Source organism: Lissotriton vulgaris, chromosome 4_1 (assembly GCF_964263255.1).
Source record: "Lissotriton vulgaris chromosome 4_1, aLisVul1.2, whole genome shotgun sequence".
NCBI classification, from domain to species: Eukaryota; Metazoa; Chordata; class Amphibia; order Caudata; family Salamandridae; genus Lissotriton; species Lissotriton vulgaris.
The window spans coordinates 175858175-175877803 of record NC_141691.1 but is presented as its reverse complement, the minus strand read 5'-3'; the positions used below and the strand labels follow the sequence as shown (position 1 = coordinate 175877803).

The following is a 19629-nucleotide window of genomic DNA, read 5'->3' as shown; positions in this document are numbered from 1 at the left end:
TCAACGGTTTATTTCAAAGCAATTATTACAATTCTTTAAATATATGTATTCACATTCACTTACTGACATAATCCATTTGCTGTAGATTTAATCAGTACGTATGTTTTTTCCCATAATTTAAAACCACATTTTTTCCATAACATCACACACCCCCATTTATGGTGTCTCCCATCACTTGGACTACGTTTTCTGCACATGACACGTATGGTGTATCCTGGGGTTGATGAGCCATTTTTGTTCTTTTTTTTTTTAGTTGGCACTGCTAAAAGAGATACATTTTTAACTGTACCTTTTTGTATGTTATATGGTTTTAATTGTATTTAACTTATTGCAGACTTGAAAAAGTCCTGCTGGACAAAACACGTGTCAGTTGCCAGTGTATTTTTGTATGTGGACACTTGAGATCAAGAAAAGAAAATTAAAAGAATGAGAAAAAACTGGAAAATCCGACGGACTTACTTTTTCTACTATTTACGTCATTATTGATCTTACGTTCTTTGGAGACTTAACACCTTAGATGCGGCGCAAATATCCCTCCCCAGTGCTGCGCTGTCCATTGGAACTAGTGCTGAATGGACGTCCAATGGTCTTGCGCAGCACTGGGGAGGTAGTGCTGCCGTCGGCCAATGCCCCGATGCAGCACTTAAGAGGTTAACTTGTGTGCCACAGCATTGGTGTTTAGCATTTGGGAACCCGACAGTAAAATCCTTTCCCATAGGGTTTGTCTGCGGTCCATACTTTTTGGACATATTACTACTTGCCAGTTATATAACCAAGATGTGCATTCACAACGAGGCATAGCACAAACCTTTGTGCTACTGTGAATAAAACTTGATGGTCCATATCAGGTGATGTCAACATGGCTTTTATAATACCAGTTCTAAATAGGTCAGGTGACACTCAACACATGAAAAAGTGGTGAATGTTGCAAAATGGGTGGAACTGTTGAGGCAGCTGACCACCCCCCGCCCTCCCACCCTAACAATAGGGTACCATAAACAAGGTATATTCCTAAACTGAATTACAGAGAAATGCAGAAAAAGCATTTGTGATGATGTCAGAGAAGAACAGAATGGTCTGAGCTTAGGATTAAAGATCAAGCCAGCAATTTGTTGGGCTTTCCCATGTTTGTATAACAATAACAAATAGAAGTATTATGTAGACACCACTACACTAACTACTCAAAACACATTTCATATTTTTTAAATTATTGCTAAAACTTGAGAAAAAGATTAATAGAAAAAGTAGGTTTGGGGACAGGCATCTTTGTATCAACCCACCAAATGCAGACCCATTCTGATGGTGTTCTCCTCTGCACTCAATCAACCAAATGCAAGGAGCACAACAAAGCGGTGAGATTCATTCCGTAACTGGAATGAGAAAGAGGGATCATGTTATGCCCGCCCAAGGGCTACCATTGAGGGGCAAAATTCACTTTAAAATAGATGCTGAGGGGGCGTGGCCAATGACATAGCCGGGTAAGACAAGCACCTCCGCAGCTCATGGCGAGCTGATCCTGATCCGACTCTAAACACTTGCCCAAAAAGTCCTGTTTTGGCGATCAAGGGATCGCTAAAGGTTCCAACACAAACTGGGGACCGGAATCGGAGCCCACTGCAGCCGAAAATCGAAGTACCACTGCTCCGAAGCAGGCGCCAGCCCGGACAAACGGCTCAAGATGGTGGCGAGGTTCTAAGCAGGAGCGGAAGGCCCGGAGCAGGGACGGCTGCCGCGCTGTGAAGACAGGAGGCGGCCGGCGGCAGCGACTGGAGCCCAGCGCTCAGCAGTGCCCGGTCCGGGAAGGAGGTGAGGACTGTCAGGGCCCCAGAGACTAGCCCCTGGGGCATGACACAGCAAGGAGCACCTGAGGCGGCGACACCCGCAGTGCTCGGCAGTGCCCGGACATGGGAAGGAGGTGAGGACAGTCAGGGCCCCAGAGACTAGCCCCGGGGGCACGGCGCAGCAGGGAACGCCTGAAGCGGAGAGACCCGCAACGCTCGGCAGTGCCCGGACCGGGAGGGAGGTGAGGACAGTCAGGGTCCCAGAGACTGGCCCCTGGGGCACGGCGCAGCAGGGAACGCCTGAAGCAGAGAGACCCGCCATGCTCGGCAATGCCTGAACCGGGAAGGAGGTGAGGGCGGTCAGGGCCCCAGAGACTGGACCCGGGGGCACGGAGCAGAGGCGAGACCCGCAGAGCTCGGCAGGGCCCGAACCGGGAAGGAGGCGAGGATGGCCAGGGCCTTAGAGACCGGCCCCGGGGGCACGGCTCAGACGGGAGCGCCTGAGGCGGCAAGACCCGGCCCTGGAGCCAGCAGTGGAGCGGCCGATGCCCCGGCTCCAAACCAGCAGGCACATCCCGGCGGCACTGGAAGTGGGGCTGTCGGAGATAGCAGTGGCGCCCTGGGAGGTGGAGCAGACCTGTGGAGCAGGGGGCCTGACACCAGAACGGGGGGAGCCCCGCGGACGGCGGCCTAGACACTGGAGCCTAAATCTGTAAGGCAGGCCCTAGTACGCCCTGGGCGCGGCTCCCTCTGGCGCTGAGGTAAGGGGGCTAGAGAAGACCAGAGGAAAGCAGGCCAGAGGTTAAGGAGGACAGCCGGCTGTGGCCTGGACAGGGAGTACACCCTTGGGGTCTGAAGATTGTGACCTGGGAGCCGCCACATCCCCCCCCCCAACTCCCATATTTGGTAAAGGGACTACGCCTACATTGCGGAACAGCACTGAAGCCTGAGCCGGACAGGGGATTGGGTCGGTCTATTCTTCACCCAGGCAGTAACACCGGCTGGAGTGATCTCAGCCCCCCCCCACCCTTGGGGAAGATCTACCCGCAGGCCGGTGGAGAGGGCCTGCACTGGGGGAGATACAGGGGGCCGAACCACGTGGAGTTCAACTTGAGGTTCGGGAGTGAGACTCCCCTGAAGGAGAGGAAGAGAAGTTCGATTGGGGGGGACGGCATCAATTGCTGGATCTCAGGGGCGTCCAGAATGGGTAGAAAAGAAGCAAATGCCAGGAACCCACGACAGGGGACCCTGGACCGGTACACCACGGCCCAGCCCCCCACAGAGATGGAACCCCCCCGGCCCACGCTCGGACACAGAACTCCTGATGGGAGCGATACAAGCTTCAAGGGAAGACATACAGATGTCCCGGGCAGCGCTAGAGGTCAAGATCGGGGAGGTGGGCTCCGAAGTCACACTGCTAAGAACTTATGCAACTTGACGGAGAGGGTGACCACAGCGGAGACAAGATTGGGCGAGGCTGAGGACTCTATCACTACCCTTCAGAAAGATATGGCAGAACTTCAGGCCTCGCATCGCCAACTACTATGGACGGTGGATGACGCGGAAAATAGGGCCCTCCACAACAACCTACGCTTTGTGGGCTTTAGAGAAGGAATTGAAGGGGCTAATATGGTGACGTTCCTGCACGCCTGGCTACAGAAGACCTTCCCGGCGGCGCAGTTCTCTAATTGCTTTCTGATTGAACGAAACATAGGGCATTGCTGGAAAAGCAGCTGGAGGGGGCGAGCCCGAGGCCAGTCATTGCACGCTTTCTGAACTTTGCAGACCGGTATTTGATGCTGCGGGAAGCCAGAAAAATGGGGGAGATCCGACTGGAGAATGCAAAAATAATGATATTCCCAGACTATAGCCAGGAGGTACAGAAGCAGAGGCGCTCCCTTGACCTGGTGAAAGCAAAATTGAGAGACTTACGTAGCCAATAAATGCTGCTCTTCCCGGCGAAATTGAACGTGATCTACAAGGAGAAGACGCACTTTTTTACCCACCCGGAGGATGCGTGGCAGTGGCTAGAGGAGCACCCTCCACTCCGGAGAGCGGAGGCGGAGAGGAGCGGTAAATGAGACGGCTGCCAGCAGACTCCAGTGGGGGCTACCAAAGACCCAGAGATGGAGGGGATCAAGGGGTAGAGGGTAAATGCAGACGATGCCGTATCCCAACCACAGCGCGTCTGGACGACGGAGGCGGAATTCGACATCCCCCGGCGCAGGAGTCATGGCAGGTTCAAGGTTTCGCTGCTTGGAGAGGAATGCCCGCTCGGAAGGGGAGGAAGACACTGGTGGCCACTCCTCCGGAGGGGAGGAAGATGAGGCGCAGTCGCTGCATCCACTAGTAGCAGCAATTTGCGAGATGGAGCAGGACACGGCCAGGCAGATGGAGGGCTCCAGAACGTTACCCAGGACTCACACTCTTGAACGGGGACTGTTTGGGAGGAGCAGATTCCTGCTCATAACCGGATGGCACGCAAGTTGCTTCCACCCCTCTACCTACAGCAGGGAGGGTTGGGGAGGAGCTGGGGGAGGGAGGCGGGCTTTGAGCATGTCACAGAGGTCGTCCACGTCAGCGTCCTAGATGCTCGATTAGCGCGGAGTCCAAGCATCCTACATCACTACTCGGGGCTTGATGTCAGGTAGGCACACAGAGACACCACAGGTCCGGAAGGGGCTTAGGGTGTTAACTTGGAATGTTAATGGACTTGGGAGTAAATTAAAGAGGGGACTGGTGCATGCCTACATAAAGCGGATAGGCCCCAACATAATCATGCTCCAAGAAACACACCTGCAGGGTACTAAATGTGGGTTTTTAGCTACAGGTCAATACAAGGTTCTGGCACATGCGGGGTTTTCCACAGGCTCCAGGGGGTGGCCATATTGAGTAGAAAGAACCCACCTTTCCAAATTACACAGACGTGGAGTGATACCCTACGGACATATGTGGGCGTGAGAGGTACCTGGAGACAGCAGGAGTACACCCTGGTCTCGGTATATGCCCCCCCCCCCCCGAAATTGCAAGTAGCCACGCTCAAAGGGGTAACAGATATTCTCCTTAACACGTCAGATACCCTACAAGTGATAGGAGGGGATTTCAACAATGTGATGGTCCTGACGCAGGACAGGATGGGCGACAGATCTAGAGACCAGACCCCAACCTTGCTCTCTAAGACAATGTCCACCTGGGGCTTGACCGACATATGGAGGTGGCTACATCCGGAAGATAGGGCCTACTCATTTTTCTCAGAGGCACACAAGATATTCTCGAGACTTGACTATATCTTTATGGCCCGCAATACACTGATGAATGACGATACGGCCGAATACCAAGCGAAGGGGATCTTAGATCATTCCCCGCTCCTAGCATCTGTGGGGGGGAAGTGGATACCGAAGGTTGACGGCCTGGGATCTACAGAATGTGGCCGTACTGAAGGGTATCAGAGCCGATATTAAGACCTATGTTGCTGAAAATGAGGGCTCTGTCTCGTCAAAGGTGGTCTTCTGGGAGGCCTTTAAGCTAGTCCTGCGAGACAGAGCGCAGAACAGGCTAACGGAGGAGGCTCTGAAAGTACGAAACGAGAAAAGGATGCTTGAGGCTAAGATACTGGACCTGGAAAGGGAGCACCTCCTCATTAGAACACCGGAGACCCTTAGACGATTGACAGATGTGCAATGCTAATATAGCGAGGTACTGACGGGGGAGGCCAAAACACAGGCGCTGGCAACGCTACACCGGTTGTATGATGTGGGGGACAAATCCGGGAAGCTACTAGCGTGGCTCAGTAGGAAGGAGAGGGATGCCAGATGGGTAGAACAGGTCAGAGATGCCCAGGGGAACCTAGTGCGAACGGACGAGTTGATAGCAGAGGCCTTTGCTACACATTTTAAATTATTCTATGATGCTAGGGACCTAGGGACGACGGAAGACGGCCTACAATATATGGCACACATTGACCTCCCAGTCTTGACGGATGAGGACCAATGTGCCCTAGAGGCTGACACCAAGTTAGACGACGTTAGGGAAGCCCTGACCAAGCTACGAGCAGGGAAGTCCCCGGGTCCTAATGGGTTCCCTGCGGAATTTTTTAAACGCACCTCTGACTTGTTGGCCCGCCATCTGCTGGGACTATTTGAGGAGGCAGTGCAAGTGGGGGAGCTGCCGCCGGACCTCCGTATGGCTACGATAATCCAGATATACTAGGAGGGTAAGCCGGCAGAGGATTGCGCGTCATACCGCTCCATCTCCCTATTAAACATAGAAGTGAAGCTCCTAGCGACCATCCTAGCCCTTAGACTACGGGGGGTGATAACGCGGCTAGTTCACCTGGATCAGATGGTGATAGGGCCACCAGGTTGAACCTTAGACAAACACATAATTGGCTACAGGAGGTGACCAGAAGGCGGGACCCTCACTGGTTCCTGTCCCTAGATGCTGAAAAGGCGTTTGATGCAGTCCACTGGCCCTTACTGGAAGGAGTCCTGATACGGTTTGGTTTCGGACCCAAGTTCCGGAAGTGGGTACAATTGTTATATACGGATCCTAGAGCGGAAGTCGGGGTCCTTTCATGGGACTTCCCTGTATGGAGAGGTACCAGACAGGGGTGCCCTCTGTCCCCTCTACTATTTGCACTAACTATTGAGGTGCTGGCAGGGGCGATATGACAGAACGCGGACATTAGGGGTTTTCAACTGGGACCGTCATATGCAACAGAGGAAAAAATATCCCTGTACGCGGATGATGTCCTCCTATATATCACCCGCCGAGACACTACATACCGACGTTGTTCTCAGAAATGGAAAGGTACGGAGCACACGCTGAATACCGGATAAATTGGCACAAGTCGGTAATCTATGACCCCCGAAGTCTGGAACAGTGGTCGGGGTTGCCAGAGCGGTTGCAAACGACGAGCGAGGGTTTTCTGTAACTAGGGATTTTTGTGACACTGGACAGGGCCTGCTCCTACGAGAAGAACATCAGGAGGATAATGCATAATTTTGTAGACGACGCAAACCGGTGGCGGTTGCTCCCTCTAACGATCCTGGGCCGGGCAGCCATGTTTAAAATGGTGACGCTGCCATGGTTCCTATATGCTTTTCAGAATGAGTACTATCCTCTCCCCAATAGAGTGTTTAAGGAAATAAATACAGAGTTGAGAGCCTACCAATGGTTGGGTAAGCAGCCTAGAGTGGCATTGGAGACCCTCAACAGAAATCAGTATAGTGGTGGGATTTCGCTATCCAACACAGAGGCCTAATATTGGGTAGAACACCTGGCCCCTATTAATGACTGGCTCCACGCCCTCGCCACGCACCCCACATACGCATTGGAGAGAAGTGGTATGGCAGCCCGTACATGCACCTACTACCTGTATGGGGGCAAAGGGAAAGGGGCCTTGCTTCCGGCAACCAGGCTTACCCTGACAGTATGGAATCAGGTGACCAAAAGAATAGGCTGGGAGAAGAAACCGACTAGGCAGACTCCACAGTGGTACTGTACCTGGTTAAAAGAATTAAACAAACTGAAAGGGTTTCGGAGATGTGATGACATAGGGATATCGAGACTGGGAGATGTGATTGCAAGAGGGGCACTGAAATCATTTAAAACATTAAGAACGGAATTCGGACTACACCGTACTCAATATTTTAAATATGCACAGTTGAGACATGCTTGGCGGGCGGAGGGATCCCAGCTGGGAATGCTCCCCAAATATGCTCCTCTGGAAGGCCGCCTCCTACAGGAACAAATCCCGGACAGGGCGGTCTCCCTAACGTACAGAACACTGATGAATAACATACCCGATGGGTTGATCACCCTTAGGAGGAAGTGGGAGGATGATGTGGGAGAAATGGACGATGTGGACTGGGATACGGTGCTAATGCACCCGAGAGAGGTAGCAATTAAATCCTGACTGAGGCTTATCCAATACAACATCCTTCACAGGACATACTTAGACAGGGAGCGACTGCACAAGATGGGACGGACAGTAGATCCGAGCTGCCTGAGATGTGGCCACAATGGAGGGAATTTCTACCACACTATCAGGTCCTGCCCCACATTTCAAACTTATTGGGGGGAGATCCTGGGAGAGCTGGGGGAGGAGCTGGAGACTGCCCTACTGTTGGATCCTAAGCTGGTATTGCTGGGCATGACTAACAATGTGGATCTTGTACGCCCACTGTTGATTTTCCTGGTCCTGGCCCTAGTGGAAGCCAAGAGAGATGTGGCAAGGAAGTGGGGGGTGGCGGCGCTGCTACGACTGGAGGAATGGAGGATAGTGCTGGATCTATATATGGCAGCAGAAAGAGTCACCTATAAGGTGAGGGGGTGCCCTAAGAAATTTGGTAGGGTGTGGGGCAAGTGGAGACGATACCATGGCTTAGATGGCGGTCTTTAAACCCAGAAGACGAGGAGGGTCCATTCGAAGGCACTGGAGGTTACATATGATGAGTTATTTTGACGATACTGAGAGGGCCTTTCACGGAACATATATGGCAGTTTCCTTTCAATTGTTTGGGGCGTGTACACAGTTTAAGGTGCTCCCCACTAAGATGAGTGACCATAACATTTTAGTGGTAAAATTAGTTACAAACATCGAGATGCCTGAACTCTGGAATCAGAGGAATGAGAATGTAACTTACTCTCGAAAAAATGGTCGTACTTGTTGGTCATATAAGTCACTTCCAAACTTTAAGAGGGTATTTAAGAATATCGCATTCATGCCAAGTCGGGAGACCCCGGTTGTGAGGTAGGAAAGAGTATTGGCTGCAATTAGAAAGCTGGGAAGAAAGAAGCAAGGTATTAGAGGCCCCCTATAGTAATCATTTCATGGGAAATTAAAAAACTGAATAAAGAGATTAATGGGTTGATTAGAGCCCAATTTAGAGATCCTAGTTTACTAAGGCAGAAAGAGATATACAGATTAAAACAGGTTCGGAAACGGAAAATATAATAGTCCCGTTATACAAGAAGGGTCCAAAAAAACTCCCCGGCCAGTTTGAGGCAAATTTCCCTTTTAGATGCAACGGGGATAACATTTCTGTCCTGCAAACTGTAATTGAAAAATATCCTGTGGGTCGGGGGATCCCGTTGTATACAGCATTTATAGATTTCTCCACAGCGTTCGATAGGGTAGAACGGGGGACGCTGTGAAGGAAATTGGTCACTATGGGGATCCCAGGGAACCTTCTAAGATTAATAATTGCACTCCATTCTTCGACGTGGACAAAAGTTTTGTTAGGGGGAACGCAAGGGCTCTCAAAGAAAATATGTACACACAACGGGTTAAAGCAGGGGTGCCTTCTTGCCCCTTTACTCTTTTCAATCTACATTAATGACCTGCCGAGAGAGTAAAGGGGACCCACCCCAAGTGGGTAACCTAAAACGAAGTTGTCTGTCTGTTGTATGCAGATGATGCAATAATAATGGACCTAACACCAATTGGGTTACAGAGACGATTGGCGGAACTGGTCAGGTACACAGAAGAGTATTTTTTTAAAATAATATTTCAAAGAGCAAAGTTATGATTTTTAACTACCAAGGTTGTAAGGTTAGAAAAAATGTGAATTGGTTTCCAGGAAATGAAAAAATGGAAGTAGTAAAATTTTACACTTATTTAGGAAAAATATTTACTAGCAGGTGCTCTGCTAATAGACATATGGACCACTGCAAAGGTAAAGCTATTTCACAAGCCTCTGCAATTAATCGCTTGTATTTGCCATGTGGGAAAATACATTTTTCTCACATTATTTCAGTCTATAAAATAAAGATTCCATCGACTCTGAATTATGTTAGCGAAACAATAGATGAGTGTGAGTGGGCCAAGAATGAGAAAGTGGAAGCAAAGATCTGGCGCCAAATATGTAATCTGAGTTATGCTGCGCCAATTGCGGCACTTAGGCTTGAATTTGGCCTTCTCTCAACATACGTGTTATCAATGGCTGCCTGTTTAAGGTGGTGTAACGCCTTGATAAATGGTCAGGACAATTTACTAAGGGTAGCATTGCACAGGGAAATATTTGTAAACATGTTGAGGAAAAGTGCAATTTTTTGAAATTATTTAACACCTTGGCTGCTAGGTGTTTTTACCTCCTGTGCTGATCTTGGATGATTCCCATTGTTCATGACGAGCTCAGCTCGTCATCAGCACAGCTCAACCGTGCCTCATGACGAGCTGAGCTCGTCATGGGCATGGAAGGGGTTAAAAGCAATAAGCATTAATGGTTTGGATTTTGAAGGGGCAGCAGCTTTAAGCAAAACTTTGTTAAAGCATATAATTCAAAAGACTATATATGTGGTTTCTCGTGAAAGAGATCTGAATTTATGCTTATTGAATGGAAGGATGGACTGCATTGTCTGGAGCTCAATTGTTAAAAATCCTCAGCCGTATGTTTTATGGAACCTGAAACATGGAGTTCGGAGAGTGATTTTGTTACTAAGATTGAACTTATTACCTTTAAGAACTGTAACAGGTTCCTGGGAGGGTATTCACAAAAATGAAAGATATTGTCACCTTTGTAACTGCGGAATCATGTTTTGATTGTGTGCCCCACACTCCATGCAATACGACACAGATACTTAAGGAATGGTTTTTTAAAGTATAACATCTCAACAGCAGACAGGCCCGTAATTGTCTTCTGTTCCCACCATCCGAATTGATGTGTTTTAAAATTTTTTGTTTTTTAAGTAATTTTTAAATGTTTTTTAAGAGAGTAATACGGTAAAGTGATTTGAGTGTTTATAATATTTTTACATTAAACCATCGACACCACTGCTAAAAAAATCGCACAGAGCACCTGCACTTTTGTATGACATGTTAGTTGCCTTAAGTAGACAACACTTGCTTGTTAGACCATCTATACTGCTGCTAGGGGAGGTTGGAAAATATTTTCCCAAAAAATCGCACAGAGAACTTGCACTTTTTTATGACATATGATTTACCACGTGCATCTAATGAGATACATTGCTGCTAGTTAGTCATTGGTAAAGAATGTCCCGGAGTGGATACTTAATGCATTAGCACTTTATAAAAATGTTCCTGCTGCTAGTATTATACTGTGATAATTTCCCTAAAAGAAGCTTTTTTACTGTTTGAGTTGCTCGATTTTTTTATATTTGGATTACAACCACATATTATTTCTTCTGTGTGCCTTACTTAAGTGGGTTTTTTGTGATAGTCCATAGTGTGTTCCAATCGAATGAAGTCTGTTTCTGTTGCAAGTACATCTGCCTTGAAATGATGTCGACCACTGTAGGGCTTAGACTAGTGAAGAAAAGAAACTGTTTACTTTTAACTGTATGCATTTCAGTACAAATTGAACTTGTAATTTTATTTTTGAATTTTTTCATGTATGAAATGATGTTCTTTTTACGTATTTTATGTGGAATTCTTCGGAATTCTAAATCATAATAAATAAATTGAATTGAATTGAATTGAATTGAGAGGACCTTAAACAACTTCGAGGTGGGGAGGCCTGAGTTGAAGGGGAATGTACAATCTTTATTAAGGATGCTTGGCTGGTGGGGGGTGGATGGGACAGAAGTGATGACAAATGATGACATGCCTGTTATGTAATGGAAGAATAAAATGCAAATAAAAATATTTATAAAAAAATAAAAAATAGATGCTGAATGTTTAACTGCATCAACAACTTTACCCCCCAATACAAGCCCATCTGAATTTGCCTATATCTGGCCTGTCCACAAAAATTAGAAGCCACTGGAAACCAAGCTTTCGCTTCCAAATTGCTAGTTGTCTGGAATTCTCTTCAAGAAACACTTAGGTACTCATTCAAGTAATCACCCTATCAAAATAAAAATCAACATCACACCTTTTCCCAAGTAGGCCAAGATCTCCGCCAAGAGACCTTCATAGAGGAATGTGCACAGCATAATTTTTAAGATACATAGATAGATAATACACTGATAAATAGACTTTTCCCTATTGCTTCACCGTGATTCTGCAAATTACAACATCAAATCTAAAGTATATTTTTGAAATGATTGTTTAACTTGTAACATGCACCTCACTGGAGAAGGCATGTGGAACAAGTTACTTACCTTCGGTAAAGCTCCTTCTGGTGAACACTCATGCCCCAGATACCTCACTGTTGAAAACTCCCCAGGTGCCAGACTGGGAACAGAAACTTTTGTTCAGCAATTCACTGTGCACCTAACCGGTAGGTGGAGCCAAGAAGCTCCACACTGGTTCAGTACTGCCTCAGAAGTGACAGAGTAAAGCAGCACACAAGAGCCACCCCTGCCCAATTATGAGTTTGAGTTTGAGTTTAAGGGTTTTGTAGAGCGCTCATACACCTAGCGGTTTCTTGGCGCTATATGACTACTGCTACTCAGGGGGTGGAGTGTAGTCTTGAATGGCTGTGTTAATGAAGGAAGGGGCAGAGCCTGTCCGGGCTTTAAAGATGGTGCAGCCAAGCTTGAATAGGGCGCGCTGCCGGACAGGGAGCCAGTGCAGGGAAACGAGGAGGGGTGTAACGTGGTGTGATTTTGGTAGATTAAAGACCAGCCGAGCAGCTTGGTTTTGGACCAGTTGGAGCCGCCTCATGAGGTACACATGCATGCCGTGATAAAGGGCATTGCCATAGTCCAGGCCATAGTCCAGGCGAGATGGTACCATGGCCAGAAGTATTAGTTTGAGCGCAGCTGAGGAAAAGAATTGTGAAACTTTACGTATTGTCCTGAGGGAGAGGAAGGCTGAGGATACGACGGCACTGACTTGAGAGTGTAGGGAAAGTTGATTATTGATTTTAAACCCAAGAGTTTTGACGGAGGGAACAGGAGTGGGTGGGGAGCCTAAGGAAGGGGGCCAAAAAGAAGAGGACCAGGGACTGGAGCAACCACCTATCAACACCAATTCCGTTTTATCGGGATTGAGTTTCAGGTGGTTGAAGTTCATCCAGTCCTGGATAAAAGTCATGATGAACGGAAAATTAGATATTGACTCGGGGGAGGAAGAGAGGGAAAAGATGAGCTGGAGATCGTCTGCGTAGTTGAACACAGAGACCTCCAGCTGCTGTAAAGCAAAAATAAGGGGGGGCAATGTAAAGGTTGAATAAAAGAGGGGACAAAGAGGATCCTTGGGGAACCCCGCACTGGATAGGCCGAAAGTCAGCTGAGTACTCACCCAGGCGAACCGCCTGAGTGCGACCACTCAAGAAGGAGGATAGCCATAACAGGGCAGTCCCTCCGATTCCCGCCGCCTCGACACGTGAAAGTAAGATGGTATGGTCCACCGTGTTGAATGCGGCGGAAAGATCAAGGAGGACCAGGGCCTGAGGCTGACTAGTATCCATTCCTTCTCGGAGGTTATCTAGGACAGATATAATTACTGACTCAGTTGAATGTGCAGGGCGGAAACCAGCCTGCCTCGGAGCCAAGACACCATTTCTTTCCACAAACTCACTCAAGGTTCTGACAACATGACGTTCCAGTACCTTCGCCAAGAAAGGCAGAAGAGAGATGGGGCGGTAATTTGCTGGATCTGAAGGGTCCGCCCCCGGTTTTTTTAAGATCGGAACGATCACTGCCGATTTGAGTGTTGGGGTAACAATACCCTCGGACAGCGAGCTGTTAAGAAACGTAAGGGGCGGTGAGGGGCAGTGGGAGTAGATCTGCTTCAAAATATAGGCAGGGCAGGGATCCAACGGGGAGCCGGATTTAACCAGCGGGAGGATGGAGGAGAGTGTCAGTCTATTCCTTTTTGGTCCACTTTGTGCCATCCGATAGGGAGTGAGGATATATCTTTGTATTGGTTTGCTGAATACTAACTTGGGACCTTCTGCGATGTTAAAAAGAGGCCACTAAACAGAACATGGAGGTAGGAGGGAAGTGAGGAATCTGCGGTTAGAGTATTCACCAGAAAGAGAGATATGGAAGGTAACTAACTTGTTCAACTGCTGTTGATTTCTTACCATAGAACGGGTACTAAAGCAGTACCTCTCTAAGGTGGAAAGTCTGTGGAGTGGACTAAGACCAAAAAGTATTTAGGATCAAGCGGGCAAAATGCCATTACTGCCAGACCTAGCTGTCAAGCTAGTAGTGCTTTTAGAACGTGTACACTGCTGCTCACGTTTCAGCCTGGCAGATGTCAAGGATAGGCACTCGATGTGCCAATGGAGTGGTAGTGGTGTTGGCCAAAGTGGCATGGGATGTAAGATCTTGAAGGGCTCCTTTGTGGCCTGTACCTAGAAGGTCTAAAACAGAGGACTATCCAGCTCAACAGGGTCCTCTTCTGTGTAGCTTTCGTGTTTTTCACACCGGATAACCCCTCAACCCAGAAAGGTGATCATCTACTCGATGGGCCGAGGTAAGAGTATGTCTTTTGGAAAGACGGAACCGCTCCCTCTTTTCTAAGGGTTGAATGAAAGCAACATACACAGACAGAGTGATGTTTTGCTCAACATGGAAGAGAATCATAACTTTTGGCAAGCATGTCACTCAAGTCCATAGCACAAACTTCTCGGGAAAAAGGTGGTGTAGTGCTGTTGCACTGGAGTGGGTTAGAAGTTAGCTCACACAACAAGCTGAACGTCTCTCAATTAGGAAGAGGGTCTTTAAAGTCTGGGGACAGTAGCAAGTACCTACGCACCAGCTCCAAGGGTGTACACATGGGAACTGTCGAGGCCAATTTAAGGTCCCACTGTCACATCACAAATGGCTTGGAAGAGAGCATGTGGGTTAACCTTTAATAAATCTCATCACAACAGGTGATACAAATACCCTTTAATAGTACCCACTGCAAGGCCTTGATGAGCCAAAGATCAAACAAGCAAAAGGGCAACCAACTGCTTTGTTTGTAATAATTTAGTCTTAAAAGTACCACACCATGCCACAAACTTGTCCCAGGGACCATCATAAATGGACCGGTGCCTGAACGGAAGGAAGATATTCAGTATTTCAGGTGGTATATTAAAGGCAGTCAGTATATGTAAATTGAGTAGATTCGAGTGGAGGACCGGTGCCTGAACGGAAGGAAGATATTCAGTATTTCAGGCGGTATATTAAATGCAGTCAGGAGATGTAAATTGAGTAGATTCGACTGAAGGACCCTGTTGCTGTGACAGAAGATCCTTGCGAAGTGGTAGTCTGATGGAGGACAGATTCTCATGCCCAGGAGTTCCAGGTACCAAACTCTCCAGGACCAATCAAGAGCCACTAGAATGACTTAGAACTAGTCATTCTTGATCCTGTTTAGAACTCAGAGCAGGAGAGGCTTGGGTCAAAGGCATACAGCAGTGTCTTCTTCTATTCCAGCCAGAATGCACAATTAATCATTCTAGCAGGAAACTCCAGTGAGAATGTGACACTGCAGGTTCTCCACACTGGCAGAAAGATCAGGCCAGGATTTCCCCGACTGTTGGAAGTTGCCCTGCACCACCTAAAGGTGATCTGCCTTATGCCGCCTGCTCTACTTGTCTACTATGTCAGTCTGGGACCCTTCCAGATGGTTCATGATCAGGGAATGTCCTGACACTCCAACAAACCCTAGAAGCACACAGTCTCCTGGCACAGGGCCCAAGATCCACTACACCCTGCCTGTTGTAATACCACATGGTGATGTGGTTGTTCGTGAGACCTGGCACCAGTATCCCCTTGATGGCCAGCAAGGTGGTCATCAGAGCTAGACGAATGGCCTGTAGCTGAAAGAGACTGATATGGAGCTGGGGTTCTGTTGCAGACCAGAGTCCTCTGATTGCCCCCTTCCCAGATGACCAACACAGTCCAGCACATAAGTTTCCGTCAATTCTGTCAGTTCTGGGAGGGGAAGGGGGGTGGGGCTTGCGCTGGACCAATTGCATTCAAGCAGCCACTGCTGCAGATCGTGAACCATCTCCTCCAAGACCTTTATGAGATCTGCCAGGATTATTGATTGATGCTGTGCCCACTGTAAATTCTGATTCCACTGCAGAGTCAACAATTGCCACCTCGTGTAGCTGACAAGGAGGATACAGGAAGCAAGCACCAGGAAGCCTCAGAGTTGCTTTCATCATGATCTAGGACAGATGCTGAAACCACAAGATCCTAGATTATCCTAGACTCATTGCAGCTGAGGGAAGGCCCTGAACTGCGTTGTGTCCAAGAGAGCTCTGATGAATGTCAGCATCTGCATAAGAGTTATGTGCGACTTGATCATGAACTCCAAAAACATCAGGAGGCTTCCCATCATCTGGAGGTGTCTACGAATGAATGTAGCAAGCCTACTTTCAACAGCTAGCAGTTGGAATAGGTGAAGACTGACATCCCTGACGACTGGAGGTAGGCAGCAACCTCTGCCTTAATTTTCATGAACACCCGAGCAGGGTTAGTGATGCCAAAGCAGAGCACAGCAAACTGAAAATTCCTCTACCATACGTTGAACTGCAGATATATAAAGTCTGTGGGACTACAACACAGGTACATGAAAATACACATCCTGCAGGTACAAGGCCACCATCTAGCCACCCAGACCAGATCCAGGGCAGACCCTTCGCCAGCAAAAGCATTCTGAATTTGTCCTTACACAGAAGGGCATCCAGAGGGTGAAATGACTGAGCTGGGCCAAAGGCATCCATCCTTCTTCGACTTGAGAAAGTAGCAAAAGTAACAACCTGTCCCCTTTTCTGAATCTGGGTCCCTCTAGAAACCTTCTTTGGAAAATAGAGCTTGCACATCATGCAGGTAAATAGATAGGTCTGCCTTGGATGTGAGAGGAAGATGCAGCGGGGTGGAAAGAAACAGTAGGGCATAATGATGCGTAACGATCTGGAAGACCATTTGTCAGATGTGAGGCACTGTCACCATGGAAGAAGGAACTGGATCCCCCTTCACTACTGGGTGGCTGTGCGCCACTAAGGATAAATTAAAGAGGTTTGGACGCAGTTGCAGGGAGGGAGGAGGACATTGGGAGGACTGATGTCCGTGATGACCTGTGTGTTGCACGCCAGAATCATGCCCCAGGCTACAAAAAGACTGTAGTAGGTTTTGGGGAGAACGGCATGTCTGGATGCCAACCCCCTGAAGTATCCTTGGGTGGTTCCCAAACAGGTGAAAAAATTGTTTTATGGGATGACAGGCCCAGGGAGAGCGCTATTGCCCATCCATCCTTAAAGTGTTCGTAAGGAACTGTCTCTTTTTGTATGATCACCTCCAAAGTTTTTGACTGATGCTGGCGGTTATTTGACTATGAGAATGCACTGAAGGCTGCTAACTAGACTTTAGCGCCTTTGCCCAGACAGTAAAATATGTATGTTTGATTGTCGTATACTCAATTGGCATTAGCTAACTTACATGAAAGTCCCTAGTATATGATGTCCAGTGCCTGTATGTTAGAGGGTCACCCTAGATGGGACAAAAGTAAAACATGGATCCCAGTCTGCCACACAAGAATGGAAAGCCAGCTTTTACACTGCTAACTTGAATTTGCCCTGTAAGGTAGTGGCAAAGCCAAGTCATCGTTTCTTAATATATGTATGTCACAACCCTAAGGTAGGCCTAAAGAGCCCAATGGCTATATATTACAATATGAAACATGTGGTTTACATGTTCCAATAGTAAAAACCAGCAATTGTAGATTTTACTACAGAAAAGGCTGGTAGCCTCATAAGCGAGCACAGAGTCAGAGGTTGCCACAGCAGCCCTGCAAACTTCTGACTGGGACTACTAAAGTTAATACTATAAGGTATCAAACAACTCATTACATTAAACTCGACTTGATGCCCAAAGCGAAATTAATGTAACTTGTTGCAAAGTGCACATTTTACATAGTTGCCACTATGTTGCTCTATCCATGGTTGCATATGGGGATTGCCAATTTTAATCACTTATTGCCACAACGTGGAGTGTGATTTGTTGTCACTTCACTGTGTACACTTTTACACACTTTTATTTTCTTTTTGGACACTTTTTCTTTTGGCAAAATGACCAACAACGATGAGAAAAATGGGCTTATCTGGTGAGTACCTGCCAGTTACCCTATTGGTGGTGCGCCCGTGAGGGGTCATTTTGCCTTTTCACATTCTTTCCACAACAGTCGTGTGTATGGGACTACAAGAAAGAGAATTCTAATTAGCATATTCTGTGTAAGTCCCATGTTTCTTTAAAACTGTCAACAAAGTTAAAAAGGGTTTTTATGTAATACATTGGAAATTTGTTACAAACTTATGCTGAGTGAGGGTTATGTAGAAGACTACAAATCTCCACGCAGACTACAAATTAAAAGACAATAGAAGATAGTTTTGTAGTCTGAGGAGCCTGGTCATTTGTGTTTGATGATCCAAAGAACTGCTAACCTTCAAAGAGTTGGGAAAAGGTTTAAAGAGTTGTGAACAAATTACTATAACGTTTTAAAGAGTTTTGAAAGGTTCAGCAAAGTTTGGAAAAGCCTAGAAAGACGTGTCTTCAGCAAGGAATCATGAAGTGCAACATGGAAAATCTGTCCTTACTCAAGAGAGATGATTTTAGGGCACTTTGTAGGGACAGGAGGGTCAACATGGGGGTTAAGGACAGGAAATAAAACCTGATGAAGGCCCCCAAAGCTTGGGAGGAGGCCCACAGGGTACCACCACGACTGGAGATGGAATTACACCAGGTTAGTGGGGAAGAAGCTATAGTGGAGGAGGATGGAAACAGTGCTGTCAAAGAAACCAATGGGGAAGATACGCACCTAGCCCCCAACACCAGGCCAAGGGTGGCATCCAGAGATGGGAGGCAGAAAAGTTCCATCACTAGCCATGGGTTCCTCCAGAGAGCATAGCAGCTTTGGACCTGGCAGGGAGTGCCATAACCTTGCTCAAAGGAGACTGATGCTCGATGAAAGAAGGGCCAGACTGGGTCTAAGGCCCAACAAAGATTGCAGCAGCAGAAAAGCAACTGAGGTTTCTGACAGGGGTCAGATTGTCCCAAGGCATTGCACCTAGTTATGTCCAGGGGGATAACAGAGACAAGTGGCAGGCCTCATAAGAGAGAGCTCTCAAGTTGAGGAAGGTGGTGGGGGATACTACTGTGGGAGTTAGTAACAGTAGTTGGTAGGGACAGGCTACCCACACTTGAGGATGAGACAGAGTCCTACACACATATGAAGGTAGCACTGTTTGATCTCTTTTGACTCACCCCAAAAGAGTATAGGCAAAAGCTGAGGACAACACAGAAGAAGACATCACTAATATGGGCTGACTTTGCGGACTCTTTGGTTAAGGGGTCTACAATTTGATTTTCAAGGAGCACTTTCTAACAAATTGTCATTTGGAGAAATTGTATTAGCATCTGAAGGACTGTAAGCTATTTAGCCCCAGGGAATTGGGTAAGACAGCTAATGAATGGATTTGTACCAGGGTCCTCCAAATGTTCCTGAGTGGTGCCCAAAAGAAAGGTCAGGTCCCCCTTCAGGGGAATGACAGGGTAAATGAGGGGGGGTGAAGGAGTCCCTAAAAAATGCCAAAGGGGGGAACCTAGAGCCATATACTATTCCAAGGGGAGGGGATACAAGGGAAAGAGGCTGGAGTGTGCTTTGATTGCAATCAACCAGAGCACAAGAATGGTGCCAAACTGAACACCAAGAAGGCACCTGTGAACCTTTCAAGGGATTGGCTAGTTAGGGATGGGGTGAAAAGTTGCCCCTAGAGATCCCAAAGGATACACAGAGAATACTATAATGTCCATGGGGTGGGGAGCATATTGAACCTTGGGCACACTTTCCACCTAGCATGGAGAAGTATAGGCACTCGCCAAAAATCGATGGGGTGAAGTTGAAGGCTCTGAGGAATTCAGATGCCAGTATAGCTATGGTGATGGCCAAACCAGTTCCCCCAGACCTGATACACCCAGGGGGAGGTGCATGAGGCTGTCA

General features: G+C 47.6%; 1 protein-coding gene across 2 annotated transcripts in view; it reads right to left on the bottom strand.

Annotated features, from left to right (window-relative positions):
* SMARCA1 (SNF2 related chromatin remodeling ATPase 1) overlaps positions 1-19629 on the bottom strand; it is a 2209746-nt gene that overhangs the window by 1389415 nt on the left and 800702 nt on the right. The gene's annotated exons all lie outside the window — the stretch shown is intronic.